This window comes from Staurois parvus, unplaced genomic scaffold (genome assembly GCF_062004578.1).
Source record: "Staurois parvus isolate SC_StPar_1 unplaced genomic scaffold, SC_StPar_1.0 ptg000155l, whole genome shotgun sequence".
Classification (NCBI taxonomy): domain Eukaryota; kingdom Metazoa; phylum Chordata; class Amphibia; order Anura; family Ranidae; genus Staurois; species Staurois parvus.
Genome location: NW_028317951.1, coordinates 23,214,868 through 23,242,395, shown reverse-complemented (window position 1 = coordinate 23,242,395; position 27,528 = coordinate 23,214,868). Strand labels below are relative to the sequence as shown.

Here is a 27,528-nt window from a genome sequence, read left to right as displayed (position 1 = left end):
TATGCTAACAAAATGCAGTTTTTGTTTAGTCAGTGGGAGATATGCATAAGAGAAAAATAGAAGGTGAGGAAGAGAGAACAAAATGTTAATTGCTTATGCTCATGATTATTGATCTTTGCATCAGGAATACATAATTTATCTGACCTAAAACGGTTCTCCCCTTTAAACAAAAAGTTAAAAGTCAGCTGCTGACTTAAAAAACACACACAATTACCTGTCCCAGGATCCAGCGCTCTTCTCACCTGACCCGGCTTTTCCCTGGTCTTCGGGTTCTCAGCACTGATATCTTAACTTTAGGCAGCTGACTGACTCCTTGCGACTTCACAGCTGGCTGCTCATTGCGCATGTGTGGGCTGTGCTACATCCTGTGAATGGTCCCACAGTCTCCTGGGACCTGTGAGGTGTCCCAAGAAGTTGCAGGTAAAATGTAGTAGCAATTTTGGCAAACCAGAGGAAACTCCAGACATGGACATCTGAAGGAAACAACTGATTTATTAAAAACAGCGCTGTTTTGACTCAACAGATGGCTCGTGCTCGCATCTGCTGCTTATAGAAAACATTTACAAGTGTATATACCAATGATTACATCACAAGGCATACATTCCTTTCCTACTTTCTATACACTCAAAAGACTTCCTAAACTCTGCAGAATAACCTTGGCCAGCAGCTAGAGATAAGAAATACCAGCTACAAACCAATACACATAATAATCACAGGAAATAAGGGAGGGGGTAAGATGAGCCAAAAACCTTGCTTTTACAAACACAGGCTGCTAGAAGTGTTAGAGTTTAAAGGGGAACTCTACAACATCTGGGTGCTACCACAAAAGGACGGGGGGCAAACTTCTGCTCCAACTGCAGAAGTGGTAGGAGCAGAAGTGGGAGCTGGTCTAAATCAGTTCACCCCCTAAAAAAAACATTGCAAATAATGCAGGTCATACATGGGTTGAATTCCGAATGCATTTTCTTTAGAAAATCAGAAATTTGTGCATTTTGTAATTCGATGGTGCCACCATTGATTTCGAAATTCAACCAACCAATCCTTTAATTTCACCTTGTGTTGCTACAGAAAAGAATTTTCATGGCCAAGAATTTTCTTTTCTTTCCAGGTCACAGCTCATGCTCATTTCTTTTTCGTTTATATTTCTCACACGATGCTCCCATCATTGATTCAAAATTTGTTCGGTTTTCCAAGTTTCCAGTATGCCCAATCACTCAGATTCAATGGTCACACGAAAATCGTCTGTTTCTATGACCCACTAATGGTGCGAAATTCAAACATAAATTCTTAGAAAAGATTTTCGAAAGAAAATTATTTTGGAATTCAACCCATGTATGGCTTAAGGCAGGGAGAAAGGGGGGGGGGGATTAAAAAAACGGAACTTCCCCTTTTGGGTGAAGTGCCAATTTAAAGCAGAGATCCACTCGAAAGTGGAAGCTCCATTTGTTTGGCTCCTCCCCCTTTAACTGCCATATTTGGCACCTTTTGGGGGGGAGCTGGTACCTGGTTTTGACAGGTACCTGCTCCCACTTCCAGCTCAGTTCGTTGCGGCGAAGTGAGCCAGAAGTTCAGTCCCCTCCTTGCTCCCTCAGTCTCCTGGGAACTTTCACAGATCCCAGAAGATTGATGGACCAATCAGGAGGCTCAGCATGACTTGCACATGTGCAGTAGGCACCTGGCTGTGAAGCCGCAAGCTGTCACAGCCTGGTGCCTACAGTTGAAATGCCGGCACTGTGGAAGAGTGAAGGGAGTGAAGGGACAGCGCGGGTGAGAACATCGCTGAACCCTGGGACAGGTAAGTGTGTGTTTATTAAATGTCACCCGCTGCAGTTTTTGTAGCGGCTGACTTTTAATAAACACAAAAACGGCTGGAACTCCGCTTTAGGTAGAAAAGGCATTCTGTCATTACATGGGAAGAAAACTGTAGAACTTCAGTTTGAGTAACAAGTGTCAAATAATTAGTGGAACTATATGTGAGGACACAATAATATTTGCAACTTTAGCCAAAAAAATAATTATTTTAGTGTTGGAAATACCTAATCTAAGAAAATAAATTTACTTTTGTATTTCATTCTAAATCATAATTGGAAGCTTGGAACTTAAGCTTCACTAAAATAGCCTTGGTCAACTCTATTTGCCCTGAATGTATGTGAGCGAGTTCTTGGCTAATGATGGCATTTGCACATGTTATTTTAATACACTTACCAAGGGCTTACTGTTTCCCACCCCATCAATACTGGAAACGATGTATTACACTGCGGGACATTTTTTTTTGTAAAGCTCTTAGCCATAATTTTGTATAATTTCCAAAGCCAGCTATTTTATGTTCAAAAGCCCACATGGAAGAAAAATATATTTTAAATATATTTTAAAAATATTCTTCCCAAATATATTGACATATATTTGAAATACTACAATTTTGGCCGTATTCAATATATTTCAAAATATATTTAAAAATACATTTTCAAATATACTGTATGTCTTTAAAAATACATTTAATCTAAATTTTTAGAATACATTTACAAATATATGTAAAACTATATTTTAAAATGACTTTTTTATGTTAGAAAAAAATCTGAAGAATATATTTAAAAAAATATATTTTTATAAAAAATGTTCATATATTTTGTAATATATAAAAAATGAATTTCAACATACAGTACATATTTATATATATATATATATATATATATATATATATATATATATTCTTCTTCCATGTGGGAGGCCACGTACAAAAATAAAAATAAGACAAGGCCTAAAAATGGTTCACACTAAGCAATGGCTTTCTTTTTAAAGAAACACTCATTAAATGTATAACACCAAGGTACGACCTATGACCCGGCAGTTGGTTTATTTTGCATACAAACAGCTTACGCTCTAGATTTGAGTGTTGGCATGCCACTCAAGCATTTCATATGTGATTTTCTCTATATATCACATGCTACATAGAGGCATGCTGACACCTACAGTGTCCAGAACATGTTTTCCTTTAACTAAAGAAATGGATAAATAACTTCTGGTGCTTGGTCTTAGGTATTAATTCCTAGGGCAGGTAAAAACAATAAAAAGTGTTAATGTTATTAAGAGTAATATTGCCCTACCTACTGTGACAATGGTTTGGACTTGAAATATCACCCAAAATCTATTAAGTTGTTTCTGTAAAAAAAAGTTGAAATTTGTGCTTTAGTGGTTTTGTATTGGATCATTTGAATCCAGAAAAAAAGACAAGAAGGTACAGTATTTACGCTCTGATGGCATTCATTTGAATTTCAGTTGACTAAAGTTGTTTCATTCTGGGTCTGTAGGAGAGAGTTTTATCTCTGTTGTGAGCAAAGGACAATTTAAGAATTAGATGGGATTGTGGTAAGGATTTGAGTGAATTTAAAATGTATGTGTGAATGGAGAGGTTTACTTGAATTTAAGATGTATGTTTATATAGACATCAATGTGAAACTGCAGCTTGTGACATTTTTTTGCTGTTTGGTAGAAGGGAAAAAGAACTTGGTCATGACTTCAACCTTGGCTGGTCTGTCTAATAGTTAATAAATGAAAACGTTAATAGCAAGGTAATTTAATATACATGTTAATGCAACTGTAGCTTTTTATTTCCCCAAGGTTTGTGGATAATTAATTGGACATAGTGGGGTTGATAGGTAAATAGACTGCTCACTTAGCAAGCAAAGCTGTACTTTGCAAGGGCAGTTGCACTTCACATGGGAATTTTCCCCAGAGCTTAGTGAATGTACTAGAATTTCAGTTTGCAAATAATAACCAATCATGTGTAAGGAAAATCAAAAAACTGCATTTTTTTCTTGAACATGATTGGATAGAGGGGTTTATCAGAGCTTCACCACATTCACTAAGCTCTGGGAAAAATTTCCATGAAACATGCAACTTCCCTTGCAATATAAACAGTCTATTTGCCTTTAGTAAATCAATCATAGTAAGCGTGGGACTTACTTTAGATTGCAACATTTACTCATGTTGTATGGGATGCATTGCACACGCTATATTACTGTGGTTGTACGGTCTTCAACCACATGTATCTTGTTGCAAGTGACATTTAATAACAGCTACATGGTCTAATGCCTATGAGGAAGTCAATTTGATGATGAAACGCGTCAGCGTATGTGACGTCAAACGTATGTGACGTCAGACGTAACCGGAAGTGCCGCAGCAGCCATTTTTGTACAGGTTGTTTATACTTTTCTTTCATGTAAGCACAATTGCATCATTAAATTGATCATTTTACATTACTGCTGCACTATGGGCTTTTATGTTTGCTTTTCTATGGTGATTGAGAGTTTATGAAGAGCGGGTGAGGAGAAAACGGAGTGAGTATTGAAAAGCACTTTTTAATGTATCCAGTGTAAGGTGCATGCTTAAAGGGGAAGGGAACGAGCACGCTGATCTTTTTGCACATTGGAGGTGGATAAAGCATGGTCACACTTTTATTTAAGATAATTATAGTGATGGAGAGTTGTATGCACATTCTCACCCTGTGAGGGTAAGGGTAATTAGTGTGGATAGTGGTGGATTTGATTCACAGTGTTATATATTTTGCATGGGTGCATCACGTATTACATTATATGTGGAAATTACTACACTATATTAGTTTTTTTTTGTTTTGGAGATTGGAAGCAGTCAAATAGATGGTCAAGAAGAAAGAGAGGAGATCATATGATACATAATGCATTCTGATTGGGGAGACTCTGGTGAGAATATATGAAGACCTGTGAAAGATAGTTGTGCGCTGTTTATGTATATGAGACTTTTTTACCCAAAAGTCAGCTGCACACTGTTGACTTTGGGTGCTTGAGACAACCAAAAGATATAAGCACATAGAAGCAGGGGTGTACTTACCACAAGGCAAACAAGGCATTTGCCTAGGGCGGCATTTTTCAGGGGGGGCAGCACTGCCCCTTGGAAGACGGGAGGGAAGAAGGGACATACGTGGCATGGGGACCTGGTGGGTTTCGAGAGATGCTGTGGGTTTCATGATGGTGTATGCACAGCCCAACTCTCCTTCCTGGGGATGTCCGGAGCTGTGAAGGTGAGTGTCTTTCTCTCTCTGTCCATGGGGGGTGGTGACTGGTGTATGGGGGGGAGTGATAGTGGAAGGCTCGAGTGGAGGGCAGGGGTGTTCTTGGTCAATGTCAGGCTCTTTCTGCGGGGAGGGCGCCAATTTTTGTGTTGCCTAGGGCCACTGCATAGAAAGACTATATGAATGGTCCTTCTATGTCTTGTATTCTCCATGTCTAAGCACTAAGGGATCATTTACACTTCAACTTTAACACATATTAAAACGACTACCGCTTCAACCTGCTTTTTTATGTGCTTTTGATGCTTCGGTGATGCTTTTTTGACGTTTTAATGAAGCTTAGCAAATGCCCTATGTGTGTTGATTTTATATTTGTTTTAAAGGGGCCCAGTAGAACCCCAGCTCCGTAGTAACTGCACTCAGCAGATCCCCAGCTCATTAGTAACTTCGTTCAGCAGATCCCCAGCTTATCAGTGCCCTCTTTCAGCAGATCCGCCGCTCAGTAATAATCCCAGCTCTGCTGATGCCCCACCTAGTAGTATCCCCAGCTCTGCTGGTCCCCTACTCAGCATTAATCCCCAACTTTGCTGACCCCCCCCCACTCAGTAGTAATCCTTAGCTCTGCTCCCACACTGCGCATCACATGTCACATCTTCTAGTTTCTCCTGCTCTGGTCCACCAGCTTTGTCACTCAGTCCTCTCATTCTGGTCCCACCTTCCGCTATAGTGTTTCCATGTTGCATGCCATGGGGTTGATTTACTATAGGAAATTCGACTGTGTCCTGCAAGTGCAGTTGCTTTAGATTCGAGGGGAAGCTCTAAAATGAGCGGAAGCTCTGCTGATTTCTTTTATCCAATCATGTGCAAGGAAAAATGCTGTTTTTTAAATTTTCCTTGCATGTTCCTCTCAAATCTAGAGCAACTGTACTTTCAGTGCACATCCAAGTGCACTTGGAGAGTACTTGCTCACAGCCTATTTGCCTTTAGTAAATCAATCCCCATGTATGCAGTCTGCTAGTTGCTCCGCTTCAGTCCAGACCCCGCTCACCTTCCTGCAGCTCCATGATGCACACCAGATGTGACACATGCACAAGAGACTCCCAGAATATATACACAAGAACCTGAAGTGACTGTTGATGATTTTTTTTCCGGTTCACTGTCCTGGTGCATCCTAGGATATCTCATACCTGCAATACCTCCAATACAAAGCAAAGCTAACTCTGAATAAAAGCCCTCAAAAGTTGCAGGTGCTGTTAGCGAGCATTGTCTTGGATTTCTATGGAGGCTTTTCTTGGAAGCACCAAGAAATCGACATGAGGTTTAAGTTTAAAAAAAAAGCAAACACAACATGTGAACAGGAAAGTATGCTTACCATTTTATTTAATGACGGGGATTTGATTGGCATTCAGAGTGCTTTAAAAAAGTGTGTTAAATGCCACATTTTGAAGCAAGTGTAAACAAGCCCTAGTGCGTGAGACTCCCATGCCTGTGTTTCTTCTAATACTTTATTTTACTCCCAATCTATGAATAATTACTGCACACCCAACTGTGAAGTGCTATGGAATATGATATTTATGTTAATTATGCGTCTATTATTTTAATTTTTGATTATTCAACAGAAAAAAAACAAGAACATTCCTAAATATATTAAAATTAAGCTATTTTACTGATAAAAGGAAAAAAACTAATTACCAACCATAATTATAATGTTTGGTTAAGAGAATAGTGTATATTAACATGATAATTATGAACATTGAGCTATGAGTGATTTCCCTTTCATATCTGCAAATTTCAATTAAGACTGTAAAGCACAGTTTTTAAACACTTACTAATGTCTATACATTATAATAATATATATATATTTTCTTGTGTTCGTTTTCATGAACAGAATGTAAGCCTTCAGTTGCCCCAGGTTTGCACTAGACACTTTATTAAATATCCCTGTGAAACTTTAAACAGCTCTGCTCCAAGGAACAGAGCACTTTGATACCACATTTATAGGAAACAGGTTCATGGTTGTCCCCAGGGAATTCAATCCCATTCCATCAAACTAGCACTTTGATTCTCACCCTTTAAGCTGTTTCTCTTCTTTTTATTTTATTTCTGACATCAATGCCCTATTTCAGCACTTCCATCTAAAAGGGCACATGGGAAAAACACTTCACTTAGCAGAAGTATTTGACACACATGAATGCTGAGGATGTCTACAAAGGTTTCATGTAGATGTATTGTCAAAACACCACTAAACAATCCATTAACTTACAGGAGAGGTTTTATGTAAAATGTAATTTACCAGATGTACACAAATATATGACCCAAAGCTTTAGAGTAATACTGGACCTGTTATTAATGATATCTCACTCAGGGCAACCAAATCTGCCTGATTAGAATTAGTGATAAATAGTGATTAGCAAACCTGTTTGATTCGGGTTCACTGAACCCAAATAGCAAAAAAAAAGTAAATAGCCTCCCCAATAATGTAACCATATTTAGTCTATGATGTCACCCGGGATACCCTGCTGTTTGTTTACATTACAGCAGTGCCAAAGATCATTTATCATCAGTAGCATTGTCAGATGGCAGGTTGTTGCAATTGACAATGGATTTACATTGCTGGATGATGTGATTGCCAGTGGATTTACATTGGGGGCATTGTTTACATTTTTTCTATTTTTTTGCAATAAAGGTTTTTTTTTTTCTCTAGATTTGATGAACCCAAGAAAACAAGTTTGCTCATCCCTACTCATCACTAACTCTAATCAGGTAGACTTTGCTACCCTGAGATTCTTGTTGGCAAACTGGCCAATTTTGGCCAAATAGTTAGCCTTGTTCACGATTACACTGGGTTTGAGTTTGACTCGAACCTAAATCTTATCCTTAGTAATGAGTGAAACTGACTGCACAATGTGAACATTTGAGATATTTTGATTCCCATAATTATTTGTAGGCAGATTAGCCTATTCTTCATATAATCATCCAATCCATGTATAAGAATTACTTGAAAAGTTTTTCAAATAGTTGTTTTACTTATATTATCTAGATTGCATAGTAACTGCAGCAGACTTTATTTATTTTCTGTTTTTGCTAGCACAAGGAAATTATTTGGTTTGTTTTTATGTATAAGAGGTGCCTGAATTTCTAAAACAGGTGACCCTCTGCAGGTCTAACAAGTTTATTTGCATATAGACATTCAGCAGAAGTAGAAAGTGAGGAATCTGTATCTCATTATACCATCCTCCCGAACTGAAGGTTATTGGTCTTAACATATTCTCCAGATCATGTACATGACAATATGAAAGTGTATAAGCCAGGGGTGGACTGACAACTCATGGGGCCCCCAGGCAATAGGGGATCATGGGGCCCCTGTGTCCTTGCCCACACTCAAAAAAGCCTATGAAAAAGGTACCAGGGGCATCTCATGGGGCCCCTTACTGACCCCGGGCCCTCGGGCAGTGCCTGAGTTTCCAAATGGTCAGTCCGCCCCTGGTATAACCTTATAGGCAAGCCGATGCAGTCACTATACAATAGCTTCAACAATCCTGACTGTGTGGTAACTGACTGGCCCATGCTTTAACCAATTTACCTTCAAGTTATGCCTACAGCTACCTAAGCTGCCCCTTGTAATCCCAAATTGATGCTAAACCTAACAAACCCAATCCCTTAAACCTCACATACAATTTAAATTGTTGTTGATCATGTAATTTCAAAAGTTGTTTGATCCTACTATTAAGGTCCTTTTTCAAGCATCAAACTGTGCCTATATCAACAAATAAATCATCTGAGTGCTCTGTGCAGAAAATTCTACAGTGCAGATACTCCTAATATACTGCAATATAAATAAACACTATCAATTTAACCACTTGCCCTTCTGAGGATTTACCCCTCTTCCTGACCAGGCCATTTTTTGCATTACGCGCTGCATTACTTTAACTGAAAATTGCACGGTCATGCAACGCGGCACCCAAATGAAATTTACAACCTTTTTTTCCCATGAATTGAGATTTCTTTTGGAGGCATTTGATAGCCTGTGCGTTTTTTTGCGCTATAAAAAAAAAAAGACCGACAATTTTGAGAAAAAACTTATATTTTTGACTTTTTGCTATTAAACATGTCCAGTAAAAAAAATTAAAAAAACGAATTTTGTCATAAATTTAGGCCAAAATGTATTCTGCTAAAAAAAAATCCCAATACATGTAAATTAAATGGTTTACGTGAAAGTTTTAGTGTTTACAAATGGTGGTATAGATACTTTTTTAGATACTTTTTTTTCTTTTATTACTAGTAATGGCGGCGATCAGCGACTTATAGCAGGACTGCGATGGGCATTCTGACACTGGGGGGAACTGACTTGGTGTCACTGACATCCCCAGTGACACCAATACAGTAATCAGTGCTAAAAAAAACCACTGACACGGTACTAATAGCACTGGGCACGAAGGGGTTAACATGAGGGACGAACAAAGGGTTAACTGTGTGCTGGGAGTCTTTTACTAGGGGGCTGTGTTAGTGTGCTTCACTGTAAGCACACTGCTTTGGATGGCTGTGCACAGCACAGCCATCCAAAGCAGTGTTCACGAGCTGACAAGGAGGAGAACTGTTAGTAAACAAAACAGTTCTCCGCCCCATCGGAGATCCTCGAAAATCACAGGGCGCCGGTGAGTAATCACCGGCCGGGTCCCAGTGGTTGACAGTTGCAGTTGCGAATGGTGGAGTGGGTAGGGCACGTGCGCGGCTCGCTCGCCACCTACCTGGAGATGCAAAATCACGTATATATACACGTGATTTTGCGCACCTGTGCCGCCCTGCAGCAGTATATCTGCTATAGAGCGGATGGGAAGCAGTTAAAGGGGAAGTACAGCCAAAGCTCTTTTGGCTGTATTCTCCTGTGGATCATAGGAGTGCAGTTCGCTCTTCACTTCTGTGATTCATTTTCAGCTGACAGCAGGCTGAAGTCCACTGTCAGTTGATGTTACTCAGCAGGTCCAAGCTGGGGAAGGATCCCAACTTTAAAGTCAGGATCCACCTCAAAGTCTGGAGCGGCACCTGGTTCAGCCTCTCAGCAAGCCACTGAGAGCCTGAGCCAGCCGCTCCCTCCCCTTCCACAGTCCAGAGCTCCAGTGAGCACAGGGGCTAGCAGAGCAGACTGACAGTCACCGCTCCCAGCTCAGAGTGACTGTGAGAACTCAGCGATCAGTGGTCATGAAATTGCTCAGAGTTCTCACACTTAAGAGCCGGCGGGTTACAGATGCAGCATAGAGCCGGTACTGCATCCACCTAAGTAAGTATAATTTGGGGAAAAAAGGAAAGCCATACTTCTCTTTTAAATCATATATATGAGAAGAAGTGATGCACACTTGTTATTCTGAATCTGCACTGTCATATATTAAACACATATATTAATTGTTTTTTGTAAAGGTTGTAGGTTTTTGATCACATTGTGTTGTCACCCTGTCACATTTGGCCCTGGCAGAAAATACTAGCTGCCATGCCAACACACATCATGCAGACATGATCCACCATTATCAGTATTCAGTCCAGAGCAATTATGTGCAGCTGAAGCTGGAACAAGTACATGTAGACAGAACGTGGCTGAAAGAGGCTAGAGGAAACAACTGCACTGAAATGCAAAATAGGATGAAAAAGAGGTGAAAGAAATTGCAATTGCTTATCATACACAGTGCTCTAGCGAGCTACGTGTCATTGATTTAGGGTTAAGATCTACTTTAAAAATATATAGTACCTTCTTTACAAACAAAAGTGTGTGCAAATAGTTTTCAATACCATCCATGCACATATGGTAAATATTTCAGGATATCATTAGAACATAAGATATTTGAAAGTAAATTGGTATACCATGGAATGGTATTTTTGAACACACAGCTGAAATTTCTTTTTACATTTGAAAATGTACAATCTATTATAGCGCCCTCCTGGTTAGCTAGGGGGAGCTAGAATCCTGACTCTTAGAGAGGAGGGCTGAGTAGCCGCCTGGGTGTGATGGTCAGGAGGTCAAATTGCGGTCAGGAGCTGTAAGACTCTGCAGGCCAGTCCCTCTGGAATTTCCCCCCTGCTCTAGAGCTTTGGAGGAACGTCTAGAAGCAGTGGGTGGATCTGAGGAGTGACTGGCTTGCACTCTTGAGAGGTCCTGGCCAAAGACATCTCATAAAGTTCAATTGCAAGCTGCATGGTTTGAGGCAGTGGATTGCCTCTCACTGAGCTGAGAAAAAGTACCCATGCAGTACCTCTTCTCAACACACTGCCCGCATACCACCACAATGCAGTGGTGGGAACCAGGCACATAAGAAACAAGGCATGTTCCCTTGTCCATGCGGTAGGTGTGCACTGGAATAGCTGCCCAATGCAGTCCCACCACATCTGGTGTGAAAATACAGTTATAGTTATATTACAAAATATTAACTATATATTTAAAAAACTCATCTCCCCTTTTCTTCCTTCAATGCTCATTACATCGTTCTACACCTGTATGTACACATAAAACACATGTGTGGTGCATACTCCAAAAATATAAATCTATACAACTTCAAAAGACAACACCAGAAGGATATTAAACTTAACAAATTCTTCCATGTGCAAAAATTTTAAAAATGATCTTACCAAAATATACATAATATAGATTTTGAAGTTTAATGGCATGCTAACTGTTTTGGTAAGTATTGAAATACAAGCAAGCACTCTAAGCCAAGCTGTATCTGCTTACTGGTCACATAGTAAGGACAGACTGCTCTTTTTGTTCTAGTGGTCGATGGATTCTTAATGTCTATTAATAGAGTCAGCTTGGGATTGTCAATGGAAGCAAGGATAGCTGTAAAGTTATTTCGAGCAAAGGCTGCTGTGGGCATTATAAGGAAATAATTCTACTACATGGACAATCCAGAAAAAAACACATTTCTTTCTGCTGTACACTGTTTTTGTGTAAGTTCTATTGAAAAAAATTGTTCCTAAGCACACCAGAAAAGAATTCAGAATGTAACAAGACAATGTGCTTCATTTAGATACAGTTAGGTCCATATATATTTGGACACAGGCCCAATTTTCATACTTTTGCCTCTTTATGCCACCAGAATAAATTAAAACGAAACAATTCAAATTAATTTTCAAGGGGTTGAACATAAATATCAAGTACAAATTTTAGGAACTGCAACCATTTTTATACACAGTCCCTCCATTTTCAGGGGCTCAAATGTAATTGGACAAATTAATATAATCATAAATAAACTGTTAATTTTTAATATTTTGTTGAAATCCCATGGACATCACCATTGGGTTTCCTCCTTTTTGATGCTTTGCCAGGCTCTAACTGCATGAAAACATAAAGCGAGCGCTTTTCAGTCCAGGGTATAAGCAGCTACCATAAGAAAACCTCTAAAACCCTTTAACATATAAATATATAAAAAATGCAGCGCTTACATAGATGTAATAAATACAATAAAATGTGAGTGTGACAGAGAGCGCAAGTTGATGCGCAAATATGTGACAGTGATAGTGTCTTAAAAAAGACCAAATTTATATATTGACAAGACAGTATTAAGCACAATATATCACATAAATGCAAATGACATGAGTCCATTTAATGGATTGCAAGTGCGTCAGTAATTCAGATAGGAAGATATCGATCAATCCTATTCAACTTCACATAATCTTGTGATTTCAAGCAATATAGGCATCCTGAGGAAGCCATGTGGGCGTGGCGTAACGCGTAGAGGCGGTGTGGTGACGTATTTCCTGATTGGCGCCATCTTTTGAACTCCAGGGTGTATGCAGCACACATATTTCAATGATGAGAAGTCTGTATATTTTGGCTACTATGTAAGTGAGCATTTGGCGTTTATTATTTATTTATTAAACGTATGGTTTTACACTATGGAGGCATTCTGTTTTATGATTTTATGCTATGTACTGGCCTGAGCGGATCTATTATCTACTGTGGATGGAGGCATAAAGGAGAGAGAAGGAGGTACTATTAAGGATTCAGAGCCTGATCTCACCCAGTGATCACTAGCAGGATCCAGGGGATCCAAAAAGTCTTGTGGCCCCTTTGGGGTCGCAGTGTGAAGGTGAGCACACATGCCTGCCATTTTTGGATACTACTACACTTATCACCAACGCATGATCACGTTTGAAAATTGCACGATTGATGTGATTCTACAGCAAATTATTATTGATGGACTATTTATTTATTTTGCTGGATCTATGATGTATTGAGATCTGTTTGCACACGTCACCTATATGATTATTATTGTCCCGATTTAGGGAAACACTTAAAGGTTAATTCCCTGAAGGGAATATTGATCTGAAATCACTTTATTTAGGTTCCATTGAACCTCTTTTTTGCACGTATTGCACTAAGTGATTTATTTTATCCTGTTCACTTTTATCTGTTTTACTTATTTGTTTGTGTAGATGTTTAATATTTTAGTGCTGCATCATCAAATCATTTATTATAGGGTGTGCTTACATTCACCAGACGTAAATCATAAATACGCATGTAGTATAAGGGTGCTGGTGGCCTTCTGGAACCCGGTAGAGATGTGGTATTCAAACGACACTCAAAACCAGGGATACTCTCCAGACCTTTTATTGGACCCTCTTAGTTAATAGGAACCACTCACAGGTGAAGCTAATGCTCAGCATCAGGTACATACAGCATCCAAATGAAATTCACCTTGTGAGACTCAAACAAAGCCACTAATCTGCTTCTCTTCCAGGTGAGCTGTTTTCAGTTGTTCTTTGTTTGTGGGTCTTTCTGCCTTTAGTTTTGCCTTCAGCAAGTGAAATGCATGCTCAATTGGGTTGAGATCAGGTGATTGACTCGACCATTGCAGAATATTCCACTACTTTTCCTTCAAAAGCTCCTGGGTTGCTTTTTCAGTGTGTTTTTGATCATTGTCCATCTGTACTGTGAAGCGCTGTCCAATCAACTTTGCTGCATTTGGCTGAATCTAGGCTGACGTCTCTAAACACTGCAGAATTTATCCAGCTGCTTCTGTCTTCTGCCACATCATCAATAAACAACAATTACCCAGAGCCACTGGAAGACATGCATGCCCATGCCATCACACTGCCTCCACCATGTTTTACAGATGACTTTGTGTGCTTTGGATCATGAGCTGTTCCAAGCCTTCTCCAAGCTTTTTTCTTCCTGTCATTCTGGTACAGATTAATCTTAGTTTCATTCGTCCAAAGAATGCTTTTCCAGAAATGGTCTTTCTTTTTTAGATGTTTTTTGGCAAAGTCTAATCTGGCTTTTCTATTCTTCAGGCTTATCAATGGTGTGCACTATGTGGTGAACCCTCTGTATTTGCTCTTGTGAAGTCTTCTCTTGATTTTAGACTTTGACAATGATACGCCCACCTCCTGGAGAATTTCCTTCACTTGTCTGGATGTTGTGAATGGGTTTTTCTTTGCCATAGAGAGGATCCTGCGATCATTCACCACTGCTGTCTACCATAGACGTCCATGCTTTTTTATGTTGCTGAGTGCGTTCTTCTTTCCTCAGAATGTACCAAACTGTTGATTTCGCCACTTCTAATGTTGCTGATATCTTTCTGATAGATTTGTTTCATTTTTGAAGCCTCACAATGACCTGTTTCACTTGCATGGACAGCTCCTTTGAACGCATGATGTTGGTTCACAGCAAAAGATTCCAAATGCAAATACCACACTTAAAATCAACTCCAGACCTTTTTTCCTGCTTAATTGATGAAGAAATAACGAAGGAGTAGCCCACCCCTGGCCATTAGACAGCTTTTGATTGAATTGTCCAATTACTTTTGGTCCCTTGAAAAAGGGGGGGTGGCTACTCTTAAGAGCTGTAAGAGTTCCTAAACCCTTCCTCCAATTCGGCTGTACATACCCTCAAATTAAACCTGAGAGTGTGCACTTTTGAGCTCATATCCATTATATAACTATAGCTTGAATAAGGTTTGGTAAATACCTAAAAAAACTAAAATTGTGCTTGTGTCCAAATATATATGGACCTAGCTGTATATAGGACCTAGATAATTGACAATGACTGTATATACTAATTAATAACTTAATGCATATTTTAGATGTTTCCTTGTATTCTTCCATACTTTACAGCCTAAGCAGTTATAGATGTGAAAATGTCTACATAAACATCCAAAATCTTATTATGGACAAATGATTTTCGGCCATATTTATTCTCATCTTTCAGTATATGCATTATGCTGATAAAATATAACGGTATCATATGCAAGCATGTGAGGCCAGTATGACATTTTTAAGCATGTAATTCCAGGTCACTGGACATAAGGAGACTTTGCTCAATTCAGCAGGTGCAGATTTTATTAAAAACTGATAAACAACACTTGCTGGTAATTATAGCATGACAGAATCTTCCCCTGTCCAGCGCTGTGTGCAGGTGTTTCCCTCTGTTCCTGCAGAGCAGTACATCAGGCAGATGGCAGGCAGCAGGAGACAGGGGAAGCAAAGAAAGCTTTCAATAATATCTTAAACACTTTAAATGCTACTGGGGAAATCTATTAGGGATAAGGTGGAAGAAAAGGGCAGGTGGGCTAATACGATTTTGACAGCTGGAAGCTGAACCAAGGCAAGGGTTAGGGTGGACCAGAGACAGATGTTTCCTCTCTTACTTGCGGAATTAGCTATCTTCTTAGAGAAAAAAATTCTATACATCTTGAGCAAGCGAAAGACCTAATACTGGCTGCCAGTGCACCTCATACAGTTTCCGAGCTCTTTCAGCTCTTATCTGCCAGGCTAGTTGCCTTTCAACTAGAATAATTTTAAAATGATACATTGGTGGTTTTGGTTTGGCTCTCTGAAACCATTTTCTTGTCATTCTTTTATGAGTACTGAGTGGTAATCTAGGCAGTTCAGAAGCAGCAGTTTACAATATAACCCTGCACACTGTTAAAGATGTTTCTATGATTTAAAAACCTCTTCTGTATATATTCCTGGACAGGGAAAAAAGTAACTAAAGATATGGAATCATATAAGAATATGAGCCATAGAAAAAAAGTTATTACTAACACAGAAGGTGTATAAAGCATATGTGGGATACTTTTTATGAAAATGCACTCCACCTTTTTTTCAGTCACTGCACCCTTTAAAAGTATGCAAAATTTCAAGGCACCCCAGTTTAAAATGTAAATGTTATCAATGGAAAGCCTGAGCCTGGGACAATACACACAACCATATCCACATCAGAGGTCCCCCATCACATCAGAGCCCCCCCCATCACATTAAAGCCTCCCCATCACATAAGAGGTCTTCCATCATGTCAGAGGACTGACTGTCACTTCAGTGTGCCCCTTCATTGTCAGAGGCTCCCATCACACTAAAGCCCCCCTAAACATTAGAGGCCCCATATGCAGTATATGAGAGCCCATTATCATATCAGACTCATGTCTACATGAGGTCCCCCCATCACATCACAGTCCCCCAACCACAGAGCATTCCAATTAAAGAGCACCCCCAATCACACAGTCTCCTCTTCACAACCTATTTTTGGCTCCAGTAGAACCCCTTTTTGACTCCAGCAGCACAGCAGAGTGCAGGAGATGGAAGAGACCTGGTGGAGGTGGACTTCCATCTTATCCTGAACTCTGGGAGTGGCCCTGCATGATACCTGCCATGAGTCATGCTTTGCCATGGTGCTGGTGAGCCGGTCACCATCACAATACCAACGAATTACACCATGTATCCTTGCCCTAGAGCAGGGGTGGCGAACACGAGGCTCTCGAGCCGCGTGCGGCTCCCGGCCAAAATTAATGCGGCTCTTTGCCTCTTATCATATTTTGTATACTGTGGCTCTTTGGCAAGTTTCATGTTTCTCTTATTTTTACCTGTTCCTCTATCCAGCGGCGCGCTGTCTTCCGGCTTCTGTAGTGTGGGCACTGGGCATGACAGCCAGGTGCCAAGTGCGCATGCACAAGAAGCGGTGCTTTTTGTGAATGGTAAGGCGGTACCTGGGACACATGACAGATCCCAGAAGCCGCCGGACCAATCACAAAGCGCAAGTGCTTCTCGCTCATGCGCACTGGGCACCCGGCTGTCATGCCGAGCGCCATTACAGAAGCCGGGAAGACAGCGTGCGGCTGGATCGAGGAACAGGTAAGATCAAACAAAAACTCTGCGGAAGTAAGAGCGGGTACCTGTCAAATTCAGGTACCCGCTCCCCACCTCCCCACCTCCCCAAAGGTCAGCAGTCATCTGTACTGTCCACAGTCTCTGGTCATCCCTGTGCTGTCCACAGTCTCTGGTCATCCCTGTGCTGTCCACAGTCTCTGGTCATCCCTGTGCTGTCCGCAGTCTCTGGTCATCCCTGTGCTGTCCGCAGTCTCTGGTCATCCCTGTGCTGTCCGCAGTCTCTGGTCATCTCCTGTACTGTGTCTGCAGTCCATTAGTTCAGAATTTTTTTTTGTATACTTGTGTGTTAAAGTGAGAGAGAGAAGGGAGAGAGAGAGAAACAGGTGCCACAGCAACCTCCAGGGTAGTTGATGTGTTAACTCTGGCTAAGTTGCATTTGATGTGTGTGTTGAGGGTGGACACTTACCTTGAAATGAACACATTGTTGTTTTGTAAGGGGAAGAAAGTGTTATGGTGAATAATATGGTTTTAATTATGTGTTTTTGTGTGAGTGTTTGTCTGTTTTGGCAGGTCACTGCGTGGTGTAGCTCTCTGACTTTCACAGTTTAAAATTTTGGCTCTTTGTGTCTAACTTGTTCGCCACCCCTGCCCTAGAGCATCATTAATTGCTATAGCAACTCATGATGCTGATCCAAGGCAAACTGGGTCTCATACTCAGGGCACCATGGGGGGACTCAGACAGCATGCCAGAGTGCAGTGGAACTGTGGTGGAGAAACACTATCCTAAACAAGTGCCAAACCCAGTGAATTTGTAATGCACAAGCCTCACAAAGTGAACAAAAAACATCCTTCACATTTCCTGACTGAGCCAAATCATCCTTCATTTGTTTTTAACATGTTCCCCCTCCCAGACACTGCAACATATCTGGGAGGGTTTCAACAAGAGAGGCAGATCTGTCAATCCAGAAATTAGTAGGCCAATAAAGTGCAATCAGACACAACCTACATGAGTGTAACAATGTTGATTTAATTCAGGAGTAGTGCAGCATCATTGCCACACCATTATAGGAAGCTGTATTAGATGGACTATATTGTCAGAGTTCTATGGGTATTAAGAGAAAACTGTTAATGCAGATGCACTTACAATTAGGTGCTTAAGCACATTTTATGAGATTTCTACCTTAATATCTTGCTATTTATGTGTATAAAGCAATGGTCAGCTACAGCGGCGGACTGACCATTTGCAAACTCGGCCACTGCCCGAGGGCCCAGGGTCAGTAGGGGGCCTCATGAGATGCCCCTGGTACCTTTTTCATAGACTTTTTTGAGTTTGGACAAGGACACAGGGGCCCCATGATCCCCTATTGCCTGGGGGCCCCATGAGTTGTCAGTCCGCCCCTGGTCAGCTATCTCTTATACCATTAAGGCATATTGCTTTTTTTTATTAGCAGTTAACAAGCAACCTTTTCCCTTGGAATATAGTACCAACTCCACAAGTAACGTGTGAAATTCTCATTGAATAGACATAACATACTTGGTCCTCTTTAGACCCCTTTCACATAGATGGAGTTTGTTCTGATAAGCAGGAGATTTATGAACAAATCCCCAGCTAAATCAGCGTATAGGGGAACAGTTGTTCCTTTTGTGGCATGCGTGTCTGTTCACTTTGAACAGACATGCCTCACCACTTGAACACAGAGCTTAATGGACCCATGTTATTTCTAAGGGCTGGAACACATAAGTTTACATCCTTTAACTCTGATCTGTCATGACTGAGTCAGAAGAAAACAGAAATGAAGCAACCTTTTTCTATTTTGTTTTTACAGACACAGAGGTTTTTGGATGTCCATTTACATCCACCTGCCAATAGACTGATACTGATTCTGTTCAGATTCACATGAAAAACTGAAAGGCAAATCTGAACAGAACACCTGTGTGAAAGAACCCTTTCTGTAAAAACAAAGTTCACCTGTACTCTAAAATGTATTCGATTCCTGTTATAGAAAAAACAGGTAATATAAAATCGCAACCAGTATAGTAACCAGTTATTGCTTTTCTGTCTTAATAAACGCGTTCTGATATGTTACTATGTTGATGACCACACACATAGGCATGTGAGGAGATGTAGGATAAAAGCTGGACAAAGAATAGATACAAAAAAGTAAACTATGTCATTTCATTTGATGTTCATTTGATTGTCAACACAAGTGACTTTAAATAGTGGGGATGGAGTTCCGTCTGCATCCACATTGGATTTGCATGAACTTTTAGTGTTTGCAGTTCCACGAACAAGCAAACTAAATAGGGTGGTCGCCTGCCCACTGTAGCTAATCTTCAATTGTAGCTGGAAGCCATTAATTTAGTGGCGGTATTTCTACCACCACTAATTTGTAACTTCTTGCTGTGTGGGTTGCAAGTTTCTTTGGTATCTAGGGTGCAAACAGTCGCCTGCCTCCTAGCAAATGGAGACTCTGTATAGGCTAGCTACATGATATCACCGGTTGCTAGGATGCTGGCAGCTGGTTGTTATGGTGCAATCATAAAAACTGCGGTTTCCCCCACAACAAACATCCCAGACCCTTATCCTAGATAGGAGTCTTGTGTGGACTTTAAAGGGGCCCCATGTAAAAAAGGTTATGGGGCTCCCCACAAAATACATCTAAGACCACTTAGATATGGTATGGATTTTAAGGGTGGAACCCCATGCACAAAAAAGGAGAAAAAGAATGTATGGAGTTATACCAGACCCCTATCCCAGCATTCAGCCTGCATGTAACCTATTCCTCCTGAACCATACCAGGCCATATTGCTTTTAACATGGGCAGGGTACCTTGCCAGGGGGCCCCTGGCAAAGCACCTTGTCCCCAAGTTGATGAAGACAAGGACCTCCTCCCCACAACCCTGGTTCAATGGTTGTCAGGGTCTGTAGAGAGGGAATTATCAGAATATATAAATTGTCTCATCACTACCAAATACTACCATGCCATTTAGTTTGTTCACACTAGACATAATAAAGATGCATTTCTGATGCATTTTCACAACCTCTATATGAAATTCTTTAAAATAAAACCTGTGTGCCAGATACCTCTGCAGTGAGCTTCAGTTCAGAAAACTAGTGAAAACAAATGTAATATACCTCAAAGATGAAGTTTACTCTGAATTCCATGCAGATATAAAACAAATGAATTAAATCAGAGAGCTATTCTAAAATAAATATTTAAAATGCCAGTGTAAGTATTTGCATTTACCTTGGCATTAGCCTCCTATAATGCTGTAAAACAGCACTTAGACTGCAAGACAGAGGGGCGAGCTGACAGCCAGTCAGTTGTGTTGCAAACAAATGTACTGAGAAGCATCATGATGATAGATGCAGAGAGCAGAGTGAGCAGAGAGATGACCTCATAAGTATATCTTGTTTGCAAGGCTTCCAGCTTTATTATCCCTTTCAGTCAAGCTAGTGTTATAAGCCCCTCACTCCTCCCTGTGTCAGCTCCACGTAAGTGATAGCCATGTTCTGTCCCTCTTACCACCGACATCTTAGAGCGATAGTTCTCCAATTCTGTTACTTACCTAATGTTTATAGTGAGGCAACAGATGTGTTTGGAATCAACTCTGTGCATTGTAAGCACATTTTATATTTTAAATATTCAGCCAGGCAACTAGTGTTGTTGAAAGGAGGTCAGCAATGTCAACTCCCATATTTCCCAGTAAAAGTGTCCATTTAAAGTGTAAATAAAATTCAGTTAAATCACTCTCTAACATTTATTTTGAGGTAAGTACAAAATATGAAAGGCAGAATAATTGAAATCAGGTTAGCATGTATGTAGCATAGAGCGCGCTGCTTCATTCACTCATTACTAACTGAATGCTCTTTCTAACTGGGTATAGAGCAGTATAGTAACGGTAACAACACAATGAAAGCTCATGAATTAGACATTGGTAGACCTGAGGCAAAAATCTCATGGATCGGTTCCCCCAGATAGCTGTGGCTCACCATAGATATTACATGGATATTATATCCATCAGGAATTAAACAAAGAATGCTTATTTTTAGAAAATCTTGCTATTTGGATTTCTTACATGAAAAATGTTCTAATGGAAAAATCTTGTCAATATTTGCCACACATACAATCAGGGCTTTTTTTCAGGTGGAACGCGGGGGGAACGTGGGGGAACACTGTTTTGGCACCTCCAGTTCTGAATATATGTATCTGCAGAAGGTTCTGGGGTGGGCTGGAGGGTCTATTGATACTGGCTTTTGTGGAATCTGTTGTTGCTAGAGGGGACCTTTTTTTGTGGTAGGGTCTATTGTTGCTGATGGAGGATCTATTTTTGTTGAGGGTGGGCCTTATGTTGCTGGGGGAGGGTTAATCCTTGCAGGGATAAATTTACTGTTGAGGGAGGGGTCTATTGTTGCTAGCTGCTGGAAGGTCTATTGATGCTGGCTGCTGGGGTTGGATCTATTGTTATTTGGGGCTCTGTTGTTGTGGGGTCATGGAGGGGTCTATTGCTTCTAGCTCCAGGGAATATATTTTACTGCCTTTCATGTCATTAACAAATTCCATAGAAATTTACAGCACAAAATGATTCTTGGTTTTGTATTTCTGTAAAAGGGGCAGTACTGGGAGGTGGATAGTGGAACCAAAGAACAATGCTTGGAGGTGAGTTGGGGGGTGGATATATAGGGGGATTCGGAAGGGGAGAGTTCCTGCACCTATTCTCTGATAAAAAAAAGACCCTGCATAAAATTAACATTTTCATAAAAGATGCATTATTATGTCTTCTATGTACTTGTAAAAAGCATGGTGATAGAAAATATTTTTGCTGTCCATATCAATCAACTAAAATTCAACTAATCCTTTTTGTGGTTTGAAAATGGTTTGAAAATGTAACAGTGATTCTGATCAGCAGCTAAGTTAAACAATACATTTTCTTGTTAGTCTACTTTCTATACATAAGATCCCTTGGCCCATAGGTCAGTCATTCTCTTAACTATGTGGCTGTGAAGGTTGACAATTCAGCTGTGAAATCTCCATGAATAAAAAGGCATACCTGGATAACAGAACCTCATTATTTCTGAACTTACCACCCTAACACCATGTTCCTGAGAGGGGATCACTGATGTGGTTGGCCTATTCTAGTTACCCACAATGGTGTCTCAGACATGCACTTACAACTACACAATTTCATACTTATTAAAACTGGGGTTAACATTTCCTGTGGAGTTTTAAAAGTATGTAAACTTTTAAAGGCAATATTCCATGGATAAGACCTGAATGTAACATAAGAATTATAATGTGAATGTGAGGGCCACAAAAAAAAGAAATGCCCCCCCCATTTAAGATCGTCACTCCCCCCCCCCCCACTTTACTACATTTTTTCTTTAATAATTTCATTTATAATGTATACAATAGCTAGGACTTACTCTGGTCTTATCTTATTACTTTCAGGGTCTGGTGCTGTTAGGGAGAAGCTGAAAGGGAAGCAGCTGCTGCTGACATAGCGAAGGACAACTGATACACATATATTCTGGTGGGAAAGCTTACATCCAATAACAAATTATACAGGGCTATCAGTGAGGCTTGAAGCAGTTTTATCTACATCAGCAAACTCTTTCTGAAGCACACTTTATTTGTCACGGTTTATCCTTAGTAGGATTATTGTTGCCCACTGTATTGGTGGACAGTGTTTTCATCATCAATTCTGTTTGATTAACAGGCTTTTGAGAAGTCCGATGGTTTAAAAGCCTAGTAATTTATTACAACTTCAAGTAAAATTTAAATTTATACTTTAATAAAGGGTAGCGGCAAAACATTTCCACGTTCATAGTTATAGCATTTTATTATATTTATTTATTTATATTGTGTATTTTGCAGTAGTGGGTGTGTACAACCAAGTGTAATAAATGTACAAAGTCTGAGAAGTTTCAAACTGATCAACCCTTGTCAATAATTATAATTATATAGGTGGCAAATCAATTAGCAGTCTTGCTTTGCGTAGCAGGGACAATATCTGCATGGTGTTTGTAGTGGGTTTCCTTCAAGTCATTCAGTTTACTTCCGCAGCTCAATGACGAATTGGAACTGTAGTATTTGGTTTTGTTATTATAGACCATAGACCATATTTTTGCAGACTACAGAACCTCATGAAAGTACAAATCAAAGAATGAAGACCACACTCATTTCAATGTTTGACCTCAGTAATTTATGAAATGCTTGTTAGACTATAGTGAATGGCGCCATGTAAATTGCAGTAAAAAGAAGAGACATCATTAGCAAACATATACACTCATTTATAAGTGCAATGTGAAATGAGCCAAGTAAGTAAATGTTTCAGGGCAACGTATGGTCCCTTCCAGAAGGTCACAATGTCGTCTTGAGTAAAGGACCCTATGCGGCCCCAAAATGTTGGCTTATATGACTAATGTGCCATTCCACTAATAAATGAGTGTATGAGTATGTACAGATGTGCTGGTTGCTTTAAATCTTAAACAGTAGTTGCAAAGCATTTTTTTTTTCTTTCCCCTCTGTGTGAGTGACAGACAGGGAAAGCAGGACTGTGCTCTGATTGGTTGTTGCTACAGCTGAGAAGGATCCACCCATAGTAGCACTGTTGCAGCTGGACGTATGATTGACTGTGGAGGAAAGGAGAGAGGAAAAAGGAAGAAGAAGCACATGTGGTGGGCAGACATTTTCAGGGGACCGCATGGAGCAGGGGCTCCTGATGTAAAGTCACAGAGTCTCACTCTCTGTGCTGCTGGAACCCATGGGCTGGGCTGGGAGTGTGTAGCAGAGAAATTGTTGCAGGAGGACAGTGTGCAAACTAAGGATTGTCCTGTCTGACACTCAGGATTACAGCCATTCAAGTGCATGTGTCTCTCAAAGTCTGGAGCTGCTGAAAGAGAGAGGATTTCTACTACTGTCTAATGCTATCTAGAGGCCAATCCAGAAACAGTGAGTACTCTGTGATGAAAGGGGATTTTGATATTGCTGCATTTGCTGTTCATCTCTGGAGAATGGTCATGAGAAAGCCTGCTCTCTAATTCTCAGAGTGACACGGATCTTGGAAAGCCCAAGCTGCTCAGAATTAGCTATTCCTGCTGCTGATTGATGAGAGAACTCTGTCTCTGTATATTACTGGTTTGTCTCCTCAAGAATTGTGCTGTGGCTGAAGAGTGTGTTTAGTTCCAAGTCCCCACAGAAGCTTGCTGCTCTGAATATACTGAGCAAGTGTCAGTATATCAGGATTTCACCTGTATGGTAAAGATTTGTTGAAGTGTTGTTTTTCTTCTATTGCAATGTTCACTAGAAGATTCCGCTTAAAGGAGACTGTGCTATTCTGCTACCCCGGATTACAAATACTCTACCATGCAGAGAGTGAGCGCTCTTCTATTGATTAAAGGGCCCCAACGTTGAGAGACTGTAAGTTTCATCCCACTGGCCAGTGGCTAGGTAGGACATTTCCGCTTTAGATAGTACTGCTATAGAAATGTCAATAAGCTGCTAAATCTCATTAACAGTTATTGTTTCATGTGTCAATGTCGCTTTCATATGTCACCCTAGTCAGTGTGATACTAGTCAGTTTTTGGAGTCTTTGGCGAGTGAAGAGTGATTTCTTACTAACTGTGTTATGCAAAGTGGTATCTGTGTCTCATGTACATTACCTGTGTTAAATCAGCTAGTTCTTTTTCAGGGTTTGTCTTCTTCAATAAAACCCATAAAAAATATTCTCAGAGTGTTGAAGTGTTCTGGGTATAATCGGCGGTGTCACCAGACTCAGGTGGGAGCTGAACCTATATATCTAGCCAAGCATCACCCAAGGGTGTGCTACAAGTATATGCTTGCAACTGAGAGCTGGTAACATTTGTCTCATAAAAGTGACTTTTTTTGGGAGGGGGCATAGGGATTCTAGTTAACCTAGGAATAATGAGAAACCAACATTTTGGTATGAAGAGAACTGAAAATTGAATTTCATGCTCATAAAAAAAGATGGACAGATGCGTGTTTTGCATGTATGTAAGTGTCTTGTGTGAGGACATCCTATTGTATCCTCATTTTGAGAGAAGGTTGGACATGAATGACCTACAGAATGTATTGATTTCATTGTATTAAAAACATGAATTCAAATATCTTTCAGGGTGAATGAGTATGAAAGCTACTTGCACCTAACATATTATGACATTGCTCTTTTATCTCCTGAAGAAGAAACCTGCTCCAGTGAGTGCCAGCTCTTGGTCCAAGGAATATGAATTTAGTAGTTATTGCAACTTCTGCTGCTCATATTGTTATATACTTATATAAGTCATTGTTTCAGGGCAATGTGTGGTGCCTTCCAGAAGGTCACAATGTCGTCTTGAGGAAAGGACCCTATGCGACCCCAAAATATTGGCTTATATCACTAATGTGCCATTCCACTAATAAATGAGTGTATGAGTATATGCTTTGCAACTGAGAACTGATAACGTCTTATCATTTGTCTCATAAAAGTGACTTGTTTTTTTTTGGGGGGGGCATATGGATTCCAGTTAACCTAGGAATAATGAGACACCAACATTTTGGTATGAAGAGAACTTAGTTACTGAATATTTAATAGCAGAAAAAAAATTGAATTTCATGCTCATAAAAAAAGATGGACAGATGCGTGTTTTGCGTTTGAGTAAGTGTCTTGTGTAAGGACATCCTATTGTATCCTCATTTTGAGAGAAGGTTGGACATGAATGATCTACAGAATGTATTGATTTCATTTTTAATAAAAACATGAATTAAAATATCTTTCACGGTGAGTATGAAAGCTACTTGCACCTAACAAATACATCATGACATTCTTGTTCTTTTATCTCCTGAAGAAGAAACCTGCCCCAGTGAGTGCCAGCTCTTGGTTCATCAAGGAATATGAATCTAGTAGTTACTGCAACTTCTGCTGCTCATATTGCTATATACTTAGGCATGTGTCTGAAATTCAGAAGCAAACAGCTATGCTTATGCAATATCTCAGTCATACTGTGCATATGCGCAAAGCTCATACATTTTCTGAAACCAGAGAATATAATAAAGTCACTTTCCTTAGTCAACATACATACTGTACCGCGTCAGAGCAGTATAAGAGAGCAAAAGTTAATATATATGAGCGCAAGTTAACATACCTTGTAATGGTCGTAAGAGACAAAGAGCCACATGCAGCCATGCTAGCAGATCACTCCCTGTTATCAGCTAATACACACATATCACAACGTGAAACTCTAAAGGTACTGTGGGGATAATTAGCAGAGTGAACTCTTGGGAGTGAGCTACACATTGTGTAAATAAAAGCCACCCATTGCTTCCCGTTACTGGAGGACAAACATCTTCAAAAATGTCCCGTGGGATTACTGGCTCAGCACCAAAACCCACAGCTTGCATAAGTCAGAGATAATATCACAATGAACATGGCAGAAAAACTACACAGATGGGAACAGCTCATAAACAAAGCAATTTCTTTTTTTATAAGTATACCATAAAAAAGATAGTCACTGTGTCAGAAAAAAAAAAGTTAGGCTTGTGTAAATATAAAATAGACCCTTTTATCCCTTTCAGTGTACTTTTATGCCCAAGCTTAAAGTGTTACTAAACCCACAACAGTAAAATCAGTCTGTATATGCAGTAAAGCATGCTTGTTATACTCACTGTGGAACTTAAGGAGTTAATCCTCCACATTGTGTAAAAAGGATGTTTGATTCTGTCTTCTCTGATCCTATCTCATCTTCTATTGTCCCCAATCCATTTCCTGATAGAACAGAGCCTTGGGGCAAGCTTCACATGCTCAGTTTGGTGTGTATTGCTAGAATTTTTTTTTTTTGAGAGAGAGTGCCTGTGATCAGCACAGGGCCAATCAGCACTGTCCAGACAAAGGGTCAGGAGTTCTGCAGCCTCATAGGATAATCAAGGGAGAATGAAAACTGCTCCTACAAGCTTTAACCAAAAGTCTTCCCTTCAGGCACATGGGCAATTATTGCATGAAGCATGCGCTTGTACTGAGCACCCAAGTGCTGCCGTGTGTGAGGGGAACCTGAAGGAATAAAGTAATTTTTTTCTCATCGACTCATTTACTCACTGAGAGTTGAGATCCTGACACTGCCCTTTCATGATGAGCACCCAATCGGTGCTCATCACATGGCAGGTGTGGTGCTGGAAACAGGGAGGTGTTAATTTTTTTTTTTATTAGGACAAATAGATTGTCATGAGGGACAAGTAGATTGGGGCCCAGATTTAGTCCCTGGACAAGTAGTTTTTTTTTTAAAAGTTCAACACCCCTGTGTTCTCTTTGTATTGCTTTCTTTGTTTGAAGTCCCTGGTGTTCCTGCCAGTCCCTCTGCTTTCCTATTAAAAACTGACCACACTAAGCAGGAGAGCACAGCA

General features: G+C 40.1%; 1 protein-coding gene across 1 annotated transcript in view; it reads right to left on the bottom strand.

Moving 5' to 3' along the window:
- KCNMB2 (potassium calcium-activated channel subfamily M regulatory beta subunit 2) overlaps positions 1–27,528 on the bottom strand; it is a 577,176-nt gene that overhangs the window by 183,089 nt on the left and 366,559 nt on the right. The gene's annotated exons all lie outside the window — the stretch shown is intronic.